Source organism: Macrotis lagotis, chromosome 1 (genome assembly GCF_037893015.1).
Source record: "Macrotis lagotis isolate mMagLag1 chromosome 1, bilby.v1.9.chrom.fasta, whole genome shotgun sequence".
Lineage (NCBI taxonomy): Eukaryota > Metazoa > Chordata > Mammalia > Peramelemorphia > Peramelidae > Macrotis > Macrotis lagotis.
This window is the reverse complement of record NC_133658.1, coordinates 683,474,631-683,498,321: the sequence shown is the minus strand read 5'-3', so window position 1 is coordinate 683,498,321 and position 23,691 is coordinate 683,474,631. Positions and strand designations below refer to the sequence as shown.

General features: G+C 36.4%; 1 pseudogene; it reads right to left on the bottom strand.

The window, feature by feature from the left end:
- Nucleotides 1–7,938: 7,938 nt before the first annotated feature.
- Nucleotides 7,939–8,452, bottom strand: LOC141523061 (cytochrome c oxidase subunit 7A2-like, mitochondrial pseudogene; annotated as a pseudogene).
- Nucleotides 8,453–23,691: the final 15,239 nt, after the last annotated feature.

The window sequence follows — 23,691 nt, the reverse complement described above, 5'->3', positions numbered from 1 at the left end:
AGAACTCAAACTCAAGAGATCCACAAACCTCAGCTGCCTCAGTCACTGAGGTTACAAGCAGGCACCACTCTACTACCTACATGCTTAATGAGTCACTTGCTATACAGTTTCCCCTGATGGCTCAAATAAAACTGCAGCCACAGAGATTTACTATGCTGCAAGGAATTATAATTTTTAAATGTCAGCTTCCTTTTGACAATAAGGGTCCCTGAATATAGAATTATTTAAAAGCTTTTTCTTTTCTGGTCACCATTTATAGGTCTTTTCATATAAATGTAAAATGTTGAGTGTTTGATTATAAACTCCTCACTGATTCGAATCAAGACCAAAAAATATTAATAAGGGACTTCAATGTTCTAGGCACAGTGCTAAATTGTGGAATTTTTTTTAAAAAAGGCTTTCCCTCAAGAAACTCACAATGTGCTGATGATATATAATTAATGTGGATAATATAGGAAATTTCTTCTTGGACTTCTCTGAATTGGAGTTTTTAAGCAGACCTGCTAATGCTTTTTGAATTCAAAGGGCACAGATGAAGCTATCCAACAACTTTTGTAAACTCTTCTCATTTAAGAAAAATCTTTATTCTGCTCTGTGAGAGCAGAACTAGATCTGTAAAGCTTCATGTTCAAAATGTCATGAAACAGAATGACCACATCTTAATGAAAATCCCTCCATTTCAAGACCTTCTTCCCTAGATTACTGGTATTCAAGGAGGACTCGCACCTCTGCTGTGGGCTTGCCAAGTCCTTTTCAGGGCTACTCATTCATCTTTAGTGTCCACCTTCACCCAACCCTCACCTATGACTCCACAAACGCTTTAGTAAGTTAGGAGGATGTCTACCCCATTCATGTGAAGACATCCCCCAGCAGAATAGGTGGATGAGATCAATTTGTTCCAACAGCCATGAAGACAACTGAAGTAGGTGTGTTGGAACCCTTAGAATTTGTTGGTCATGGAAGGCACAAAGGTCATCCACTGAGTCCTGGACCATCACCAGTCATCTTGACTTTTGTTCTGTCATTGGGCTTCAATGATGCTTAGTGAGTGTGTGGTGCTATACTACTCTGCCTCGTTTAAATCCAATCCAGGTGCAAGTCAATCCAATCACCAGGTGATGCCACTGGTCCTCCTCAAAAAGGAAGGATGAACAACAACAGAAGACCTCTCTGACTATAACCTATTCCCTCCCTCCAATCCCACCTGAATCCTCACATATGCAAGGTTAGGATGCAAGAATCTACTAAATTTATTTTTGGAAACTCAGACGTTTTATAACAAAAACTTATCTCAGGAATAACCAGTTAAAAGGAGACCCAGTTTCACAATTTCCTGGGTACATTAAAATATTTGTTCTTAGAAATCTGCATACTTCTCTATCAGAAAAGCCTTTACAATCAACTCCAGAGCCATAGATTATCCCAGGTTAGGATTCACTGGAGAGCCAACAAATCCATACAATGAGCAATAATACATACATATCTCTGATGGAAAAGGTCACCAAGGATATGTGAAAATCACTCCCAGGAGCTGGCCCTCTACCAATTCCCCCTTCTTAGGCATGCTGAGACTTTAGACAGTGTGTCAGGACATCTATATTTTGTCCCAGTGACAAAAGACATTTAAGACAAATGGGAATAATACACAGTATCAATAATAATACAAAAATACCAGGAAGCATGCTCATTAGCAGGTTAATAAAATGAAAAGGATGAAATGTATTAACAAAATTAAACAAATTATCAATACCTGAGTCCATTTCCATTCTAGGTGCCAATGCAATATCATTAACAATTTTATGCAATTGATTCATATCCATAGTTATAGAATCATTGCACCATATTCCATTCAAATAACCTTTTATATTATCTCATGGAATAAATGAAGTATTATATTTTAAAGGAGTAACACAAATAGCAGAAAATCTATAATCACATTATAATTGTCCCTTGTGTTCATTATAGAGGTTTGTAATGTAGTAATCAAATGATAAACATCTTCATTAATTCTCTCCTGAGCATTTTCTGCTCTAGTAATATTTTCTGATAATTCTTGAATATATTTAGCCTCCATTTTTTCCTTATTCTCTACTTGTACAGAAATAGTCCCAGAAAGTGGCTGCTACAATAGCTGCTACAATACTTAATATTCCAAACACAGTGCAACTAACACATCTCTTTTGTCTAATTCTCTTTAATACCTTTTCTAAGAACTCATCAGAAGGAGATATATACCAGCCTTCTACCTTGGTAGGTATTATAGCAAATTTTGGTTGCCTTATCATGAAAACAACATCATCATCCATCACTTCCTTATTTATACACACTCAAATGGTACAATTGTAACAGTTAACATTAAACCCCCCTTTTTCTCTGATAATATTGACATCTTTGAAAGATCCTATCATGAAGGCTATAGCTGGTCCTGTGCATGCACTCACAGACAATTTCCTTTCTGCCTAAGATATTTTGTCCAACATCTTATTCCTTTGTATATACCTTTTCTCATCTATAGCTGCCATAGCCTTCCATATCTCTGAATTAGCTAACCCTATTTCTGGGTATATAATTAGTTTAATATAGCCTGGAATATCCCATGAAACAATTCTATCAGGAGAATTCCACACTTGCAGCAAAATAGAATGATCATAAATTCTTCTATTTGGAATATGACAGGCAACCCAGGGTGGAAAACATTCATTTTTGAAATCTCAAGCATGTAAATTTAAACAAGGAGGTTCTTTAGGAAATATCTTTCTTCCTTCAATACTTTCTACAAATGGAACTCCTGATATTTCTAAGGTTCTAAATGCTCCCATATTATAAATATTTGGATGAGTTGAATAATTATTTTATTTAATTTAACACATGGTTCAACAGTATATGTTTTACAAAAACATATAGGTGGGGGCAGCTAGGTGGCATAGTGGATAAAGCACTAGCCCTGGAGTCAGGAGTACCTGGGTTCAAGTCCGGTCTCAGACACTTAATAATTACCTAGTTGTGTGACCTTGGGCAAGCCACTTAACCCTGTTTACCTTGCAAAAAAACCTAAAAAAAAATAGGTGTCACAATATTTAAACCAGAAAAATTATGCCTAACTTTTCTTCTCAGCATCTCTTCTTTGATATCTTCAGTAAAACTTTGTTATATCCCAAATAATCTGCAGCTTTCCCAATTAATACAATTTCAGCCATACTCTCTCCCCATCATAGAGTAGTGACCCATGGAGGGTTTTGAACGTAAGTCCAATATTCAATTCCTTTTACAGTCCCCAAATTGTTTGTGAATAAATGTAAGCATCATAAATTGTTCCATAAATCCATGACATGTTCTCCTCTCATCTTTTCCTTTTTGATTTCTTAAGTGTAAGTTATTCATTTTCTGTATTACTTGATTCATCTGGTCTTCACAGTCTGATGTTTCTTTCTGGTACCCACACAGTTTCTCCATCTGCGGACAAAACAGAAGCACACCCTCAACCCCTGGTTAATAATGGATCCAGTAAATTTCATTGTTGATGCCTTAGAATCCTTCCATATGACCATGCCCTTCTCTTCATGTTGCATAACCTTAAAAAAATCTTTCTGCAGGTGTTAATTGCTTATCATTCAATGTTAAAAAATTCATGGTATATAAGGAGAAATTTATTCTCCTCTTTTGTTTCCCCTTTGTCCCTATATATTCCCCCTTCTTTTGCACTTACAGAAATCTTTTAAGATCTTTATGTTTTCTTTCTACTAAAGCTTGACCAGTGGGGTTATAGGGAATACCTGTAATATGTTTTATATTGTAATATAGGCAGAATTGTTTAAATGCCATAGAAGTATATCTAGGGCCATTATCTGTTTTTTGGATTTTGGTATCCCTGCAATAGCAAAACAATGGAATAAATGATCAATCACACCTTGTATAGCCTCTGAACTTTGTGCTGTTACCATTGTATATGAATTAAATATATCTATAGTAATATGAATGAATTTCATTTTTCCAAAAGGTACATAATGAGTCACATCCATCTGCCACAATTCATTAGGAACTTGGCCTCTAGGATTCTTAGCATAACTTGGAGGGGTAGGCAAATATGGAATGCATAGCTGACAGGATATTACTAAATTCCTTGCTTGCTCTCTGGTGATTTTAAATTCTTTCCTTAATAAAGAGGCATTCTGGTAGGAAAAAAATTCCTAACTTGCTCTTCTACTAAGTTTATAAGAAGTGGAAAGGTCGGGGCAGCTAGGTGGTGCAGTGAATAGAGCAATGGCCTTGGAGTCAGAAGTACCTGAGTTCAAATCTAGCCTCAGACACTTAATAATTACCTAGCTGTGTGGCCTTGGGCAAGCCACTTAACCCCATTGCCTTGAAAAAAATCTAAAAAAAAAAAAAGAAGAAGTGGAAAGGTTAAATGATCAGCCCTATAATTGCCTTCATATATGGGCCCAGGCAATCCAGTATGGGAATGTATGTATTCAATAAATAAAAAAAGGATTATATCTATCTCTTATAACTTCTTGTATCTCTTTAAAGAGTTGATATAATTCTTCATCAGTGCTGTGTTTAATAAAAGCTGATTCTATGTATCTGACCACATGATAACTATACTTACTGTCTGTAAAAATATTAAAGGTTTGTGGCTGTTCTATTAATACCATTAATTGGGCATATAATTCATTCTTTTGTTTTGATTAAAAAAATCATTTTAATTGCGTTTATGCTTGGACCTACAGGTCTAGAATAAGGTTCATTACATTATTTAAAATTTTCAGGAAACCCAGAGTGTCATAACTTCAGATACTTTCCCTCATTATCTCTACAGAGCAATCAATCATTAACTCCAGGCTTTGACACCATTACAGTAAAATAGCTTATGTTGATAAAACTAGATCATATAACTTTTCAACATCTTGCTCATCAGTAAATTACCTAACTATGGGTTACATAATTTTCAATCTCCCAATCATTTTTCAAAGCCTCTCACATTTATTCAGTATTATTGGAAATAATTACAGTTAAGCTATATACTTCCCAATGTCTTATACAACCTTCTTCTAAGTTTACCATTTTTGCTTCTTTAAATTTAAACATTAAATTCTTAACCTATATGAAACATAATGTTTCCATGCTGACATTTCATTATCTTAAAGTTAACCTTTTAACTAAATATCTGTTACACACAAATTTCTTTCACATCTGTTTTATAAGCTTAGTTTCCTCTTGTTCAGATACACTCCTATTTTCAAAAAGAAAAATAAAATTCTATGAATTTAGTTATATATATAATAATTTCAAAAAATCCAATGTAGTTTTATGTATATAATAATTTCAAAAAATACAATGTAAAACTTTTACCAATGCGAAGGTTATAGGCTACATAAATAATTTCTTCTTAAATAACAGATATTAAATAAATTACTTTGATTTTACACACAAATATTGCCTTTAAGAAACACTAGGTGGGGGGCAGCTAGGTGGCACAGTGGATAGAGCACCAGCCCTGGAGTCAAAAGTACCTGAGTTCAAATGTAGCCTCAGACACTTAATAATTACCTAGTTGTATGGCCTTGGGCAAGCCACTTTACCCCATTGCCTTGCAAGAAAGAAAGAAAGAAAGAAAGAAAGAAAGAAAGAAAGAAAGAAAGAAAGAAAGAAAGAAAGAAAGAAAGAAAGAAAGGAAGGAAGGAAGGAAGGAAGGAAGGAAGGAAGGAAGGAAGGAAGGAAGGAAGGAAGGAAGAAAGAAAGAAAGAAAGAAAGAAAGAAAGAAAGAAAGAAAGAAAGAAAGAAAGAAAGAAAGACTATGTGGAAGAGCACAGCTTTTCACAATCTCCCTGAGCCAAAAGACCTTGAGAAATATACCCTTGTTGGCAAGGTATTCTCCAGTTTTCTTATAACAAATCTTTGCAAAAGTGATGGATGATACTTCAATTCATCCACTGTTTGTTATTGTAACACAATCTTAAAGTTTCAAAAAATTGTCTGAATCTGTTCTTATACAAAGTTTACTAATTATATATAACACATTTCAATTTAATGTATATTCCCCTTACTCCCTAAAACTCTATAATACATAAAAATTTCTTGAGACCAATTTTCTTTATAGTTCTCTTAATAATCTTATAATTTCCAAACTCATATTTAAAATTATCTCAAATTATTTTCCTTTTCAAAATATAAAAGTTTGCAAATCTTTCTTATCTGTATCAGAGCTATTCTAATTTCTCAATGCTCTAACTTAAAAGAGCTTTCTATCTTCACTGACAAAATGATGTTCTGGGAATTGGAGATTCCTCACATTTTGAGATATCAAGGTAGCATGCACTAATTATTTACCTTTACTATTTATCATTCCTTGCTCACCCCCAAAAATTGTTTTTTATATTATATATATATATATATATATATATATATATATTTTAACATGCTAAAAAAAAAAAAGAACAATAACTCTTTCATGTCCCATGGAATCTTCTCTCTTAACCACTGCTTTTTCTATTTTTTTTTTAGTTTTTTTGCAAGGCAAATGGGGTTAAGTGGATTGCCCAAGGCCACACAGCTAGGTAATTATTAAGTGTCTAAGGTCAGATTTGAACTCAGGTACTCCTGACTCCAGGGCCAGTGCTCTATCCACTGCCCCACCTAGCCACCCCCAACCACTGCTTTTTGGGTAGCATTTATATGCCTCTTATCTCTGTTAGTGCTTTTTTTCTTTTGACCCTAAAGGAGCAGAAGGTGGGTTATTAAAGTTAGGAGGAGGTGGAGCTGGCTGGGGAGCCACTGCCAGAAGCCCAGGAGCAGTGGCTGCTGTGGCAGCCTGAGAGAGTGGGGCCCAGCCTCCTGGAGACTTTCAGGTACAAGTTCCTAAAGTGAGAGCTGGGAGGAGGATTCTCCTGGGAAGGTACACCCCTGAGGCCTTGGCCTCCACACCCCTCCTTCCACCCCCAGCAGGCACAGGGTCAGGAGATGGTGTTGGAGGCAAAAGCCACAGCTCTTTTTTACTCTTATCTTCCTCCTGAATAGTTTGAACAACTACATCAACTTTTAATATAGTCTGAACCAAAGGAACATCTCCAGGTGGAGTCAGGCAGATTTTTAAAATACTCCACAATGAAAAGACTCCTATAGGAAATGCTTCCTGACCTCTGTGTTTAAAATGTTCATTCATCTGTTTCCCCACAGTTTCCCATTTTTTCAATACTTAATACTCCTTCTTCTGGATACCAAGGACAACATTTTTGTACACATTCAATAAATTCTTCCATTTGTTTTGTTGTTATTAACAAGCCTCTTTTTTTTTAACTTCTCAATTCTTGCATTTATTCCACAAGCAAAAATAAATTATACCATAAGCCTACAGCAATTTAACAAGAGTAAAGAAGAACCACAGGGAGGGAAATATTGTACAACAGTTCAGTCCAAAGTGCAAAACTTTCAATAAGAGCTGTTCTGTTCCCATGGTGGAATAAATACAGAATCTTCATTTCTGGAATATTTAAAAATCAGGTATATAATCTCTTTGAAACTATATGACAAAGTTACAGGTATTATGGATAGTTAACAGAATATAATTTCTATTAATACCATGCTGCAAGATGAAAAAATTCCCCAAATTAACAACTAATTAAATTCCCAGTGAAACCTGTGGTGTCAGAAAGAACAGATTTTTGGCATCAGGATGTTAAAGGCCTTGCTATCACTGGTGCTGGCTTCAGTGAATCTCCTCCTCCCAGCACATCTGGTGATGGAAAAGCTTCCCCAACTTAGAATCTCTCTTGTGGGCTGGAAGGCACAACCAGAAATCTCTGGTGGCCTTATCAAAGTGAGTTGTGAATGAGCTAGCCTGCCAACCTCTGGAGAAATATGAGAGGTCAAATTAGAAGGGCATCATCACTTTTGCTTGAATAATAACTAACTTCAAAATGTTCTGACAACCCACTTCTTTTCAGAAACCAATCAACCAAAATGTTTCCTCATTGATCAGCCCTCTAATTCATTATGAACAATATAAACTTACACAGGTCAAAAAAAATCACTATTAGGAAAATAGACAATTCAAAGGGTTTTATGCCAAAACTCTTGTTAATAAATCAGTATTATGAAATGCAGTTCATTTATTTTTGGGTTGTGAAGCCATGTAGAGAGCTATCAGACAGTAGATGGTCCCTCCCAGAATCAAAGCCATGGTGGTCTGATAGAGCATTTGGTCAGGTAGACCGTGTTTCAAGTGGACAGGTAGACCATCAGACTTCTGAAAAAATTTCTGCAGCTCTGGAACTTTGTTTTTCCCAGCATAATCATATGGAGCTATTTCTGAGGCAAATTTTGTTGGTGTGGCTAATATGATAGGTGGTGATTCTGAGGATGCCACAGGTTTTTAACCCTGAGGGCTGTAGGTGGACCAGGCCCAGGCCCAGGCCCCGGCCAGCTTCTGGGTGAAGCCACTGAACTTGTAGTACATGTCGCCCGCACGCCCAACCTCCGGAGCCAACAAGCCTCTTTCTTTAACTATTGTTTTAGCACTTTCAATAATGTCCTCTGTCTTTAGACTATCCCTGTCCCATTTTAATGTTCTCTGTTTTAGACCCGATGAAAATATTTTTTAAAATTATTTACTTTAATTGCCTGCTGTCCCTTTAAGAACACTGTTTTTTGACCCGCATATGTCTAGACTTATCTTTCTTTTTAAGATTGATTCCCCTCAATACAATAGACTTCCGGCCAAGATGGTGGAGAGAAGACAGGCACAGTTCTAAAGTCTCCTGATCTCTTCCCCATCTATCACATGAAACAAACCTCTTAAAAGAAATCCGAACCAGGAAACCCAGAAAGAAAAGCCAGGAGAGGAAAATCTAGCTCAGGATTTGTCTCCCGCAGCAGCCTTGGCTGACTGAGTACTGGCAGGTGAGTCTGAGCTCCAAGGGAAGATCAGCCCGGGATCAGCCAGATCATCAGCTGAATGGGAACCGGGAGTCTGAGGGCCCGAGAGCTGGACCTGCTGGATCAGTGGTGGGACTGGACGAAGGGGGCTTGGGTCCACGGGGAAGCAGAGGCTCTGGTGCTGTCCCCCTGGAGCTTGGGGAAGGGGCTGCGGGGAGAGGTCTGGTGCAGGAGAGCTGTGGATGCCATCCATGGGCTCCTCTGGTCTGAGAAACTCTGAGCCCATGCCTCCATTGCACTGAGGGCTCCTCCCAAACAAATGCAAATTACTTCTGCCTCAGGCCCAGGTGTGTGAGCAGAAGAACCAGCCCAGCTGAGGAATCACCTCAGGCCAGGGTAAAGCCCACCATTGATTGAAGGCAAAAGAATTCAATAGCTCCAATTCCCTCCCTCAAGCAAAGGGAGAAGGCTTCGCAACCAAGGTCACAGACACTCCAGAGAGGGCAACCAGCACCTCCTACTGGCCAGCCAGAGAACTGCACTCAGTAAAGCCTTTAGAGATCCCAAGCCCAGGTGAACCAGCCCCACCCAACTCAAGGTCTCAGCATAATGAAGAAGGGTCAACTCTTTCTATGAAACCAATATGGTACTGTTACCTAAACCAGGAAGAGTTAAAACAGAGAAAGAAAATTATAGACCTATTTCCCTGATGAATATAGATGCAAAAATCCTAAATAAAAATCTTAGCAAAACGACTACAACAAGTCATCACTAGGATAATACATTATGATCAAGTAGGATTTATTCCAGGAATGCAGGGTTGGTTCAATATTAGGAAAACTGTTAGTATACTCAATTATATCAACAACAAACCTATCAGAAATCATATGATCATATCAATAGATGCTGAAAAAGCTTTTGACAAAATACAGCATCCATTCCTATTAAAAACACTAGAGAGTGTAGGAATAAATGGACTGTTCCTTAAAATAATTAGCATTATCTATCTGAAACCATCAACAAGCATTATACTCAATGGGGAGAGGCTAGAGGCATTCCCAATAAGATCAGGGGTTAAACAAGGGTGCCCATTATCACCACTGCTATTCAATATTGTATTAGAAATGTTAGCATCAGCAATTAGAGAAGAAAAAGAAATTAAAGGAATTAGAATTGGGAAGGAAGAGACAAAACTCTCACTCTTTGCAGATGACATGATGGTCTACCTAGAAAATCCAAAGAAAATCATCCAAAAATCTACTGGAAACAATTAGCAATTTTAGCAAAGTTGCAGGTTATAAAATAAATCCCCATAAATCCTCAACTTTCCTATATATGACTAGCAAGGAACAGCAGGAAGAGGTAGAAAGAGAAATCCCATTCAAAGTAACCTCAGACAGTGTAAAATACTTGGGAGTCTATTTGCCAAGACAGACTCAGAATCTTTTTGAAAACAATTATAAAACACTTCTCACACAAATTAAATCAGATTTAAATAACTGGGCAAATATCAACTGCTCATGGATAGGTAGAGCTAATATAATAAAAATGACAATTCCACCAAAACTAAACTGTCTGTTTAGTGCCCTACCAATCAAAATTCCAAAAAATTACTTTAATGATTTAGAAAAAATTGTAAGTAAATTCATATGGAGAAATAAAAAGTCAAGAATTGCCAGGAGCTTAAGGAAAAAAATGCAAACGAAGGTGGCTTAGCACTACCCGATCTAAAATTATATTATAAAGCATCAGTCATCAAAACTGTTTGGTACTGGCTAAGAAATAGAGTGGTGGACCAGTGGAATAGACTAGGTGTTAAAAAGCAGGAGAGGATTATAGTAATCTGCTGTTTGATAAACCCAAAGAGTCCAGCCATTGGGATAAAAACTCCCTCTTTGATAAAAACTGCTGGGATAATTGGAAGTTAGTATGGAAGAAACTTAGATTAGACCAACACCTCACACCCTTTACCAAGATAAGATCCAAATGGTTACAGGACATAGACATAAAAAACAATACTATAAGCAAATTAGAAGATCAAGGACTAGTCTACCTGTCAGATCTATGGAAAGGGGAACAGTTTATGAGTAAAAAAAAAAAAAGATTGATTCCCCTCCAGGTCCATCTGTCTGTTCATCCATCAGTCCCTGTTCAGGCACCAACTACTGCCTGCGATAGCTCTGATGTGGGTCTGAACATTAACTTACAAGAGTCAGGTCAAGTAGACACATACTCACACATGCAGGGTTGGGATGCAAGAGTCTACTAAATTTATTTTTGGAAACTTGGACCTTTTATAACAAAAATTTATCTCAGGAATGACAGGTTAAAGGAGACTCGGTTTCACAATTTTCTGGGCAAATTTACAATATTTGTTCTTAGAAATCTGCATACTTCTCTATAAGAAAAGCCTTTACAACCACCTCCAGAGATTTTTCCCAGGTCGAGGTTCACTGGAGAGCCAACAAATCCATACAATGAGCAATAATACATACATATCTCTGATGGAAAAAGGTCACCAAGGATATGTGAAAATCACTCCTAGGAGCTGGCCCTCTACAGGTAGGAAAATATGAAATTCAAAAGCTTACAAAAACATGAATGTTGAAAGTTATCTTTGCATATAATTGAAAAATAAAATAACATAAAAAAGAATTCCTGATCCATTGCCTATCTGACAAATGACTATCCAAATCTTGCTCTTTGTAATTTTTCTGAGCTCTACCCTCTGAGGTAAAGCAGGGTGTAAGTCTAATCTCTCATCCACATGACAATTCTTCAAATAAAAGTTTATTCATAATGCTCCCCCAAAGTCTTTTCTTTAGCCTGTACACCCCCATTTTCTTCAAATGATCCTCATATAACACAATTTTGAATCCTTTTATCTATTCAGCCAGTAGATCAAATAACATTTATTACATATATACCATAAGCTTGCATCTGTTAAATGCTAGGGATACAAAGAAAAGTAGTTAAATGGGAAGACAGCATGGAAACAACTACTCAGTAACAATGTATAGACAGGATGAATTGGGATGAGTCCTAGAGGGACTTAAGGGAGGCTGAGAGAGGCTTCTTCCAGAAGGTAGAAATTTAGTTGAGACTTGAAGGTAGCCAGGAAATCCAGGCGGCAATGATGAGCAGGGAGAACATTCCAGACTTATTGTGGTTATCTTTTGGATACTTGCCCATGTCTTTCTTAACATGTGGTACTCACAATTTAATACCTCCAAAGGGAAGAATCTATGACTAAAAGAGATAGAGAGGATCATGAGAAGTAAAAATGGATACTTTTTATTATATTAAATTGAAAAGATTTTGCACAAATAAACCAATGTAGTTAATACTAGAAGGAAAACAGGAAACTGGGGAAAAAAAATTTTTACTGCAAATTTCTCTGATTTTTGTTGTTGTTCTTTGGCTGTTTTTATCAAAGCCTGATTCTTCATGACTCCACTGGGAGTTTTCTTGTCAAAAATGCTGGATTGGTTTAACCATTGCTCCAGCCCACTCTACAGATGAGTAAACTGAGGCAAATAGGTTCACTGACTTGTCCAGGGTCACACAAGTGGTAAGTGTCTGAGGACATATTTGAACTCAAGAAGATGAGTCTTCTTGACTTCAGGCCTAGTGCTCTCTCTATTGCACATCTACCTTCCCCAAGTATCTCTAACAAAGATCTCATTTCTCAAATATATATAGAGAACTGAATCAAATTTATAAAAATATAAATCATTCCCCAATTAACAAATGATCAAAGATTATGAATGGACAATTTTCAGATGAATAAATCAAAGCTAGTTATAGTCACATGAAAAAATGCTCTAAATCATTACCAATTAGAGAAATGTAAATTAAAATAATTCTTGGGTTCATGTTAGATTAATATGACAGAAAAAGAAAATTTCAGATGTTGAAGATGATTTAGAAAAATAGACTTTTAACAGAGTCGTGAATTTATCTAACCATTCTGTAGAACAATTTGGAACTATACCTAAAGGGCTATTAACTGTGCCTACCCTTTATCCCAGTAATACCACTCCTAGATCTGTATCCCTAGATTCAGATAAAAAAAGGAAAAGAACCTATATGTACAAATACTTATAGCAGCTCTTTTGTGTTGCAAAGAATTGGAAATTAAAGGGGTGCCCATCAATTGAAGAATGACTGAACAAATTATGGTATATTATTGAGATAGAATACTGTTGTGCTATAAGAAATGATGAACTGGATTGTTTCAGAATAACATGAGAAAATTTTACTGAACTGATGAAAAGTAAGGTGAGCAGAACCAGGAGAACATTGTACATAGTAACAGTCATATTATATGATGATCAACTGTGAATAAACCTAACTATTCTGATCAATTAGGTGATCCATAACAATTTTAAAAGGACCAAGATGAAAAATGCTATCCAACTCCAGAGAGAAAAATGATAGAGGCTGAGTAACAATTTAAGTGTTTTTATTACTTTACAATTCTTGCCTTTCTACAAAATTTTTTTGGTAACAAAGCTAATATGGAAATATTTTCAGGATATCACATGTATAATTGATATCACATTTCTTGACTTTCCAATGCATAGGGGAGGGCTATAAAGGAGAGAGAGAATTTGGAACTCAGCATTTTAAAAATGAATGTTTAACATTATTACACATACTTGAAGCCATGGGAAAGGGGGAAGGAAGGAAACATGGTAGAAAATATGGAACTCAAAGCTTACAAAAGGGCAAATGTTAGAAACTATCTTTACATGTAATTGGAAAAATAAAATAACATGTTTTTAAAAATGAATGTTTGAAAAATAAAACATTTTAAAAACTTAACACCTTTAACTGTGATCTAACCAGGGACAGAATGCAGAAAGATCATCAGTCACTTCTCTAGGTCTATGACTCTCTTAATATAACCTAATATCACATTAGGCTTTTTGGTTGGTGCATGATACTATTGACTCATATTGAACTTATAGTTTACTAAAACCCTCAGATCTATAATAGCTATATGGATCTTATATTTTTGAGGCTGGTTTGTTTTTAACCTGAGTTTAATTCTTTACATTTGTTGAGCAGCAGGGTGACAGAGTGCCAGGTCAGGAGTCAGGAAGACTCCTCTTTGTGAGTTCAAATTTGGCCTCAGACACTAGCTGAATGACCCCAGACAAGTCACTTAACTCAGTTTGCTCATCTCTAAAAAGGGGTGGAAAAGAGAATAGCTATTATATTTAACAAGAAAACCCTATATTGGATAAGGAAGAGTCAGACATGGTAAAAAATGACTGACCAATAATTCTTTTTTTTACTTTAATCTTTATTTTATTTTTTCTCAATTATGAGTAAACAAAAATTTTTAACATTTGTTTTGAAAATTTTCAAATTCCAAATTCTCTCCCTTTTTCCATCCTTTCTCTCTTGCTTGAGAAGGCAAGCATTTTGATAATAAATTATAAATGTGTAGTCATGCAAATATTAGCAATGCTGCAAAAGATAGCACAGATCAAAAACCAAAAATTAGAAAGTTAAAAAAGTATGCTGCAACCTACATTTATCCTCCATCAGTTCCTTCTCTAGAGGTGAAGAGCAGTTTTCATTATAAGCCCTTTGAATTGTCATGGATCATTGTATTGCTGAGATTAGCTAAGTCTTTCACAGTTGATCATTGTACAACATTGCTGTTACTGTGTACAATGTTCTCCTATTTCTGCTTCATTTCACTCTACTTTGACTCATGTAAGTCCTCCCAGATTTTTCTTAAACCATTCCCTTCATCATTTCTTATAGCATAATTGTACCCCATCACAATCATATACCACAACTTGTTCAACCATTCTTCAGTTGATGGACATCCCCTCAATTTCCAATTCTTCACTATCACAAAAAGAGCTATCATAAATATTTTTGTATGTATAGGTCCTTTACATATAGGTACAGACCTTGTAGAGGCTTTGCTGAGTCAAGGTATGAACAGTTTAAAGCTCTTTGGGCATATTTCCAAATTGTTCTCCATAATGGGTTGGATCACTTCACTACTCCTCTAACAATACAACATTCTCCCAATTTTTCCACATCCTTGCCAACATTTGACCAATAATTCTTTTTTATTTGTCTAATAATTTTCATTTTATTAGACTTGGACCAACAGTTTAGAGTATCCAGATATAGTTTTGGAGCCTGACTCTCAAACAATTTAGCTAGTGATTCCAAATTGAGGAATAGCAAATTGGATAAGGTACTAACTGTACTCTTCTACATACAATTAATTCTTAAAAATTAATGAACCAAGTCAAACAACAATCCCTAAGACACTCCACTAAAGATTGAGAGGTAGAAGAGACTTTAGATGCCATCTCGCCCAAAAACTTCATTTAATCAATGACAGAATTGAGGCCCAGAGATTAAGTGATTTGTTCGAGATGGTACAAGGAGTAAGTAAAGGAGGTGAATTTGTGTCTATGACCACTGTCTCAAAATTCAGTATCTTTCATTTGATGTGAAATATGCCATCCACATCCAGAGAAAGAACTATGGAATTTAAATGCAAATAAAAGCATACAATTTTCATTTTTTAATTTGTTTTTTGTTTTTCTTTCTTATGATTTTTCCCTTTTGTTCTGACTCTTCTTTCATTAATATGGAAATAAGTGTAACATGATTATACATATGTAACCTATAGCAAATTACTTAAGGGGAGGGAAGGATGGGAAAGAGAAAAACTTTACAAAAATGAATGATGAAAACGATCTTTACATATAATTGGAAAAAATAATTTTAAAAATGAAGAAAATTCAGTGTCTTTCCCATTTTACAACAGTCTCTAATTGACATCATAACATTAATGATTATTTAGAAGTTCTGAATTTATCTAGTCCATCCCTCTCCATCTTTTCAAGAATTCAATGAAACAATTTTTTCTGATGCTTCATTGAAATCTAGGTAACATATCTACATTATTCCCCATGATTCCCTCTTAACCCTTTCAAAAAAGGAAATGAGGTTAGTCTGATATAACCTGTTCTTTTTTTTTTTTGGAAATAAAATGAAAATTGATTTAAAAGGTTATAAGACATAAGGAAGGGAGAGAGAGAGAGAGAGAAACAGCCAAGCATCCTTGACTGGGCCATGTTCAGGGAAGACTGAACCAGCCCTGAACTTGAGTTCAGTTCAGGTTTTTATGTCTTGTCTCTTATCCAGAAGGCAGAAGGTGAACTCCCTTCCCCTATACTTGACCTAGAATTAGGCAGAGAGTAAAACCCAAGGAGATAGGGTACAAATTTTACATTGAACAATGGTACTTTAGGAATGGGGAGGGTCCCCACCCAAGATTATAATTATTTCTGTTAAAATCATAATTCTCTACTTCAAGTCAATTTACATCCCAAGAGTCAATTTACATGTCCACCCAAATTCTGTTACATTCAAATTCTCTTCCTCCTTCCCTGCATCATTCCCACCTCAGTCAGTTTAGGACCAGTCTTCTGGGGCTTTCAGAGTCCATTTGGAGATTAATGTATTACAGTGAGGGCTTCATTGAGGCAGGGTCCAGAAAATGATTGGCTGGTACAGCTGGTTGGCATCCTGTAGAGACTGGTCTTGGAGCTATATAGCTATAAACCAGAGCATCAGGTGGTTTGAGCACTAAAGAGAACCAAGAATGTTCCAGGCTGCCATTTGGTATAAGAGATTCAGAAAAAAAAATCATAATTCAGTTGTTGCTTATGGAACTAAGGACAGTGCTATGGAGCTCAATCCGATTTCCCAGTCTGTATAGAGAGAATCCTTTTGTTGGCTGCCAAAATGTAGCCACTGGCTACTTGGGTTTGGTTATGCCTATGAGAAATCATTATTTAGACTCAGGAAAGCACAGGTGGAAATAAAACAAAAATTTATTAAAAAGGTTACAGGACATAAGGAAGGACAAGAGAGAGAGAGAGAGAGAGAGAGAGAGAGAGAGAGAGAGAGAGATAAAAGAACAGCCAAGCAGCCTTGGCTGGGCCATAGTCAGAGAAGTCTGAGCCAGCCTATAACCTGTTCTTGATATGATCTTTATGATAAGTATTTTATTTTCTATATGCTAACTATCCACCTTTTTAATAAGCTGTTGGAGTTAAGCTCATTGTCTTATAATTTAAAGACTCTAGTTTCTTCCTCTTTTGAAAAATTGGGACAACATTTGTCTAGTCCTGTACTACCATGATTCTTCACAGTTTTTCAAAGATTTTAGATAATGCCTCATCAGATGGAAGTAGCTTTTATGATGCACTTATCATAAAGAATGTGATCCACCTGTGACAGAGCTGGTAGTGTTGGAACATAAACTGAAGCATATTTATTATTATTATTTTTTATTTTTATTTTTTCTCTTTCCTTTCCTTTATTGCTCATGAGGGTCTATATTTTTGGGAGGGAGGGGGTATTATGTTTACTCTTAAGCAATAAGATTTTAGTAATGTGTAAAAAGACATCATTTGTACAAAAATAAAAATAAATATGATAATGCTTCACCAGCCATATCTACCAATTCTTTCAGGACCCCCCTGAGGTTCATCTGAACCTAGAGACTTAAACCCAAAAGAGAGATTCTTAATACCTCCATACATATCTTCAGCATCAGCTCAAAAGTATTCATTTTTTCCCCATCATTTCCAGTCCCAGATCATTCTTGGCCAAAAAAACCAGAAAAATAATTAGAGCCTACTAGCTCTCTACTTTGCCTTGTAATGCATTGCTATTCCATCTCATCCAATTAAAGAAGAAATTCTTCCCTTCTTTGGTTCTCCTGTTCTCTTGGGTATAGTTCTTTAAAACCTTCATATTGTTTGTGGCCTTCATTTTCTTTATCAGTCTGAATTTTTAAAGCTCCTGAAATTATTCTTTTAAGTCTTTACCATACTTATATATTCATCTTCTACTACCTTTTCTTGATACTATCTTCTTTGCATATTTTTTCAAAATGTAGTCCATGAAAAAAAAAAGAGCATAGTTTTTGTTAATGCAGAGAAAAGGACAGAAGGAAGACCAAAATAGATCACAAACAAAAGAGAATAGCATTGAAAAACTACTGTTTTATATACTTCAAAACTGTTTATGTATGTACTATTTAAATTCATCAAAAAAGAAAAGAAAATTGTGCATAATAGTAATCTGTAATTTTTTGTACATTTCTCTTTCTGTTCTACAGGATACAGTTATCCCATTCACATTATAGTGGTTAGGAGTACAGAACCCCTTGATCTGGAAAATCTGTACAAAATTTTTTGACTGTCCTTTTGTACCAGAGAAAAAGTGTGAATTTTTCGTTTTCTTTTATGGGGTGTTTATATTACCTTGTGGTAAAATTTGGGTTAAGTATTTGATCATAAGCTATATGTAGGTCAATGTTAAGTAAAAATACTTTTTCTCTATCATCCGCTGATCTTTGTGTGTCATCTGTGGCAAAGCTCCCCCCAAATTTTCATTTAATTTATTATGCCTACCCATAATATATCAAAACTGGGAGGGGGAAAATTGTGATATGAAATATACCTTTTATTTGGTGTTAGTTAAATTCAGAGCAAAAAGAAAAGTCTTGTCAAACAATTTCCTGTATCTTCATTGGCCCCATCCCTTTTCTTTATCATTAGCAATATGTTACTTTGGGTCTTGAGAATTTTATTCTTGAGTTTTCAATCTTTTCTGAACTGACTTCCCCTTATAGAAATTCAGGTCATGAGATACTATCTAGATTTCTCTGAATCCTTTGCAATATGTTCTTTCAAAATCTACACTAAGGAATATATTAGACTCTCATATTTTTCTCTCCTTTCTTATAAATTCTAATATGGAGACTTCATTTCAAGAGGTCCTATTAGATAAGAAACAGGTCCAGAAAGAGGTTCATTGACTCCTCCAACTTTGAAAGATGAGATCATCATTAAAGGCAAATTAAGAAATTAGTAGTAGTTTATTAACTGCTCTCTGTTTTATATAGAGAGAACCCCAGCAGGTGTGCAGTTTACTTCTAGTCTTGTGATGGTTCCCAAATTCTGAATATTTCTTTATTCTGTTCAAGTATATTGTGGTATACTCCAACAACAACAGTATTTCTATTGTTATCTATGTCAACATTATTGTTACCAATATTGTTCTCCATCATGTTTTTCTTCTCTGGGCCCTGGAATTCTTCAAAAGAATATGTTCTTAATATATTATGTTATTTCACATACCACTCACCTTTGCTAATTTTATTCATTTTGAGTAGTGCTAGATTCTAACCATGGATCTGATATCACAGTCTTGGTCCATTTTACTTGTAATCTACACTTTGTGATTTCTATATGGATCATGAGTCTGTGAATTTTATTGCTGGTTGCTTTCTTGGATTTTGGCTCCCATAACTATAGCACTTTTCTTTTATCCACATTGTTACTATCCCCTATGGTATCTAACTCAGGACATAGGTAGATGGCTTAGTTCTTCTTTCCCCCTTACTTTTTAATTTAATGCTATAATTAGAACCCTTCTAGTTTTGTTTTGTATTTGCATAAATATAATCACAGGATGTTCAACCACCAGGTGGACCTTGGGAATTGCAAGCTCACCTTTGCAGTCTGTGCACATCTGCTGGGTGGGAAATGCTAAGAAAATGATGTTTTGTATCAGATAATTAAAACCTTTTATACCTGTTCCACTTTTTTTTCTATGAGATGGTGCCACATATGGTCTAGGGGTGAGTGAATTGGTGGAGCTAACTTGGTTGTAAGTCCCCATCAAATGACTAACTCCATCTATATAATTTTTGTGGTATCATATTTCAACTAGTTCTAGGCACAAATCTATGGCATTATGATCTTAGTTCTTCATATTTTTATTCTTAAGATTCTTTTGATTAGCTTTTTAAGATATTACATTAAAACATTAGATTTACAAAATCTTGACAGTATATAAGTAAATAAAGAGCACTTAATAACTAGAGACCACAATGGATAATAGAATATAAACTATCTGACCCAGTGACTGAATTTACTATGATCTTTCTTATATCTCAGAAATGCCACCAGACAAAGGATTGATCTAGACCTAGGAGTTCTAGCCAACACAGACAATTTTCTCTTTATGTGAGTGAATTGTTCAGCAGATATCTTTATAAAGTAATTTTTATGCAATGCAAATTTGCTCACAAGCATCAGGAAGGGAGGGGGCTGGTACATGAGTCAAGGACATATGGGAGCCAGGGACAGAGAAGGAAGAACAGGAAGTGGAATACGAAAAATGGGTCGGAACCAAAAGGAAGATGGGAACACACAAGTGAGGGCCAAATATGCACATAGAAAGGAGAGGACAGCCAAACTTGGAGGCCAGGGAAAGACAGGATAGACAGGAATGGACAGACAGGAGGTGGACATATCAGCCTTAGAGGCAGCTGGTACTGAGCAAAGGTCTCTTCGCTGAGCCAGAGGTATCAAGTCAACCTCCATCTAGGGGCAGTAGATCAGTGCTGCTTTCAGGTTGGAGTTTTTTTTTTTTTAGTTTTTATTTTTTGGGGAGAATGGATTGAAGCACTGAGTTGAGCTAGAAAGAGCTCAGTACAATATAGTAGACATAGGTTTTGGGGTGGGGTTGTAATGTAAATTTCTTTCAGAATTCTTGCATAATGCAAATTTATGTAAAACAAGAACTATCTATATGGTTTAAGTTTTAAATTTTAAATTCTCCATTGAGCAGATGAAAGAGTTTAACAATGGTTATTTGGGGGGCACCTAGGTGGCACAGTGGATAGAGAACCAACTCTGGAATCAGGAGGACCTGAGTTCGAATTCAGATTCAGACAGTTAATAATTACCTAGCTGTGTGACCTTGGGCAAGTCATTTAATCCCATTGCCTTGTGGGGAAAGACAAACAAAAAAGTTGCTTTGGATGTTTGACTCATACTTTGCTTAGGAGATTATTCATCAGTAAACATGCAGAAAGTCTAAGAGAGGTGATTTCTCTGATTGCTAACCCAGAAGCAAGAATGAAAAATCCAGTGCAAACTGGAACTAGTCTTTTTCTGTTGAAGGTGAGGACCTCTCACTATATCTGGCCTAAGCTAATACATCAAATAGAAGGATTAGTAGAATTGGCAAACACAGTGCCACACCCTGTCACTGTTTCCTTTTCTCCTTAAGCAAAGCACCCCTCTTTTTGCTGTTATTCAATCTCTCTCTCTATTGTTAACCTCAGACCCAATCCCCATCCCTACACATGCAAGATGAAGGTTGGTTGGTTGGTTGGTTGGTTGGTTCTTGTCCTTCATTATCAAAGATCAAAATGACATCATTTTGTTAGAGATGAGTTATAGTGTGTCAACTGTGGCTGACCAGACCTATAAAAGCTCAGAATGCTTTACCACAGGTTGGGCACAAATATACTCCATAACCTGCCGAGGTTACTTTAAACTTACATATCTCTTGTTTCCTTTGAGCTGCTTCAATTCTGCCTTCCTCATAGAATGCAGCATCCTCTCTGATGAGGGCACACCATGCTGGGTAGTCCTGTGCCAGTGTCTCCACCCACTGTACAATCAATTCTAAAGTTCTTCGATAAGAACTTCAGGGTGCCTCGGTATTGCTTCTTCTGACCTCCTTGTGAGCATTTGCCCTGTGCGATTTCTCCATAAGATAGTCTTCGTGGCAAGCATAAATTTGATGCTCTCCGAAGTAATGTTTGAATGCTAGTCAGTTTATCTTGATAAAGGACCTCAGTGTCTGGTATCTTCTCCTTCCAGGTGATCTTCAGAATCTTCCTAAGATTATTTAAATGGAAGCGATTCAGTTTCCTGGCAGACTGTCCAGGTTTCACAGGCATATGGCAATGAGGTCAGCACAATGACTCTGTAGACCTTCAGTCTGGTAGTCAGTCTTATACTCTTCTCTTCCACAATTTCTTTTGGAACCTCCCAAACACTGAGCTAGTTTTGGCAATGTGTGTGTCAGTCTCATTATCAATGTGTACCTTTCTGTGGGGCAGCCAGGTAACATAGTGGATAGAGCACTAGCCCTGGAGTCAGGAGGAACTGAATTCGAATTCAACCTCAGATACTTAATAATTACCTAGCTGTAAGACCTTGAGCAAGTCACTTAACCCCATTGCCTTGCAAAAATCCAAAAAAAAAAATGTGTACCTTACTGGAAAGTACAATGCTTAGATAAGTGAGCTTACCCACAGTATTCAGAACTTTTCCATTTGCTATAATTAATGATTCCACATATGTATGGTGTGGTGCTGGCTGATGGAGCATCTGGGTTTTTCTTCATGTCAACTGTTAAGCCAAAATTAGCCCAAGCAGCAGAGAATCGATCCATACTTTGTGGTATCTTATCTTCAGAGGCTGTATTGTGTGCATAATCATCTGAAAACAGAAGATCATGCACCATCACTCCCTCCACTTCAGTCTTGGTTTTTTCTAGCCTTTTCAAATTGAAGAATTTGCCATCAGTGCCGAAGCTAATCTTGATGCTGTGTTCATCCTCATGGCTAAAAACATCATGCTGAAAAGCATAAGAGCAAGGACAGATTGTATTTCATGCCATTGGTGACTGGGAAATCTCAAGAGCATCATCCACTATCCAGAACCTGGGTAAGCATGACATCACTGAATTGATGTACAATACTGATGAATTTCTCTGAGCAACCAAATTTTGACATTATTTTCCATTAGCCTTCACAATATCAATGGCCTTGGTCAGATCTATAAACATTGCATATAAACCTCTGTTCCAGTCCTGGCATTTTTCCTGGAGCTGTTGGGCAGCAAACACCATATCTACTTTTCCTCCACTCTTTCTGAAGACATACTGGCTCTCAAGGAGGTGGCCATCTTCTAAGTGAAGGATCAGCCTATTGAGAAGGACTCTGGCAAACATCTTACAAGTCATGACTGAAAAAGAAAAACCCCTGGAATTGTCACAGGACAATCTATTCCCGTTACCTTTGTAGAGAAGGACAATAGAGACAATCCCGAATTTTGGTGGATAACCTCTTCATGCCATATAACCTAGAAAATTTCATTCAGCTTTTGGATAAGCAGTGGACCCCGCTCCTTGTAGATCTCAACTGGAATAGAATCAGCACCAGGTGCTTTGCCATGTGAAAGGAGCCTAATGGCATTCAAAACCTTTTCTTCAGTTGAAACTTCAGCTAGGGATGGATTGATTTCAAATTGAGGTAAACAGTGGTTTCTGTATTGATTAATGATGGTCTATTACAAGCACTAAAGAAGTGTTCAGCCCATCTTTCTAGGATCATGTCCCTGTCATTAATCACTGTGACTCCATCAGCATTGAGTAATCAAGATGTACTTTGGCCCATAGATAGCCTTCAGGGCAACCATAAAAGCACTTTGGATTGTTACTATCCACATAAAACTGAATTTCATCTGCCTTCTTATTGAGTCAAGAGTCCTGCATCTCTCTAAGCTTCACTTGTACTTTACTATTGATGGAATTAAATGGTGGAGGTAGTAGGTGACAGAATGGAGTGGTGCTACATCTGGAATCACTGTTTCTTCCTCATTTATTCATCAGTCTTGTTTATATCAAATGACCTTTAGATCCCATCCCTTAGATCCCCTTTGCTTTTCACTTAGAAGGGAGCCATTTTCAGTGTCCTGATCTATATCTTGCAACTGGGCTCAGATGATTCTGAAGAGAAATAAAGATGGGTGACTTTGCACAGCCCAGCCTCATTTAAATCCAATTTACTTGCAGGTCATGATGTCACCTTCCTAATGTTATTGATCCTCTTTAAGAACAAAGGACAAATAACAATTCATTTTGAATATTTGTAAGAAACTGTGTCTCTGT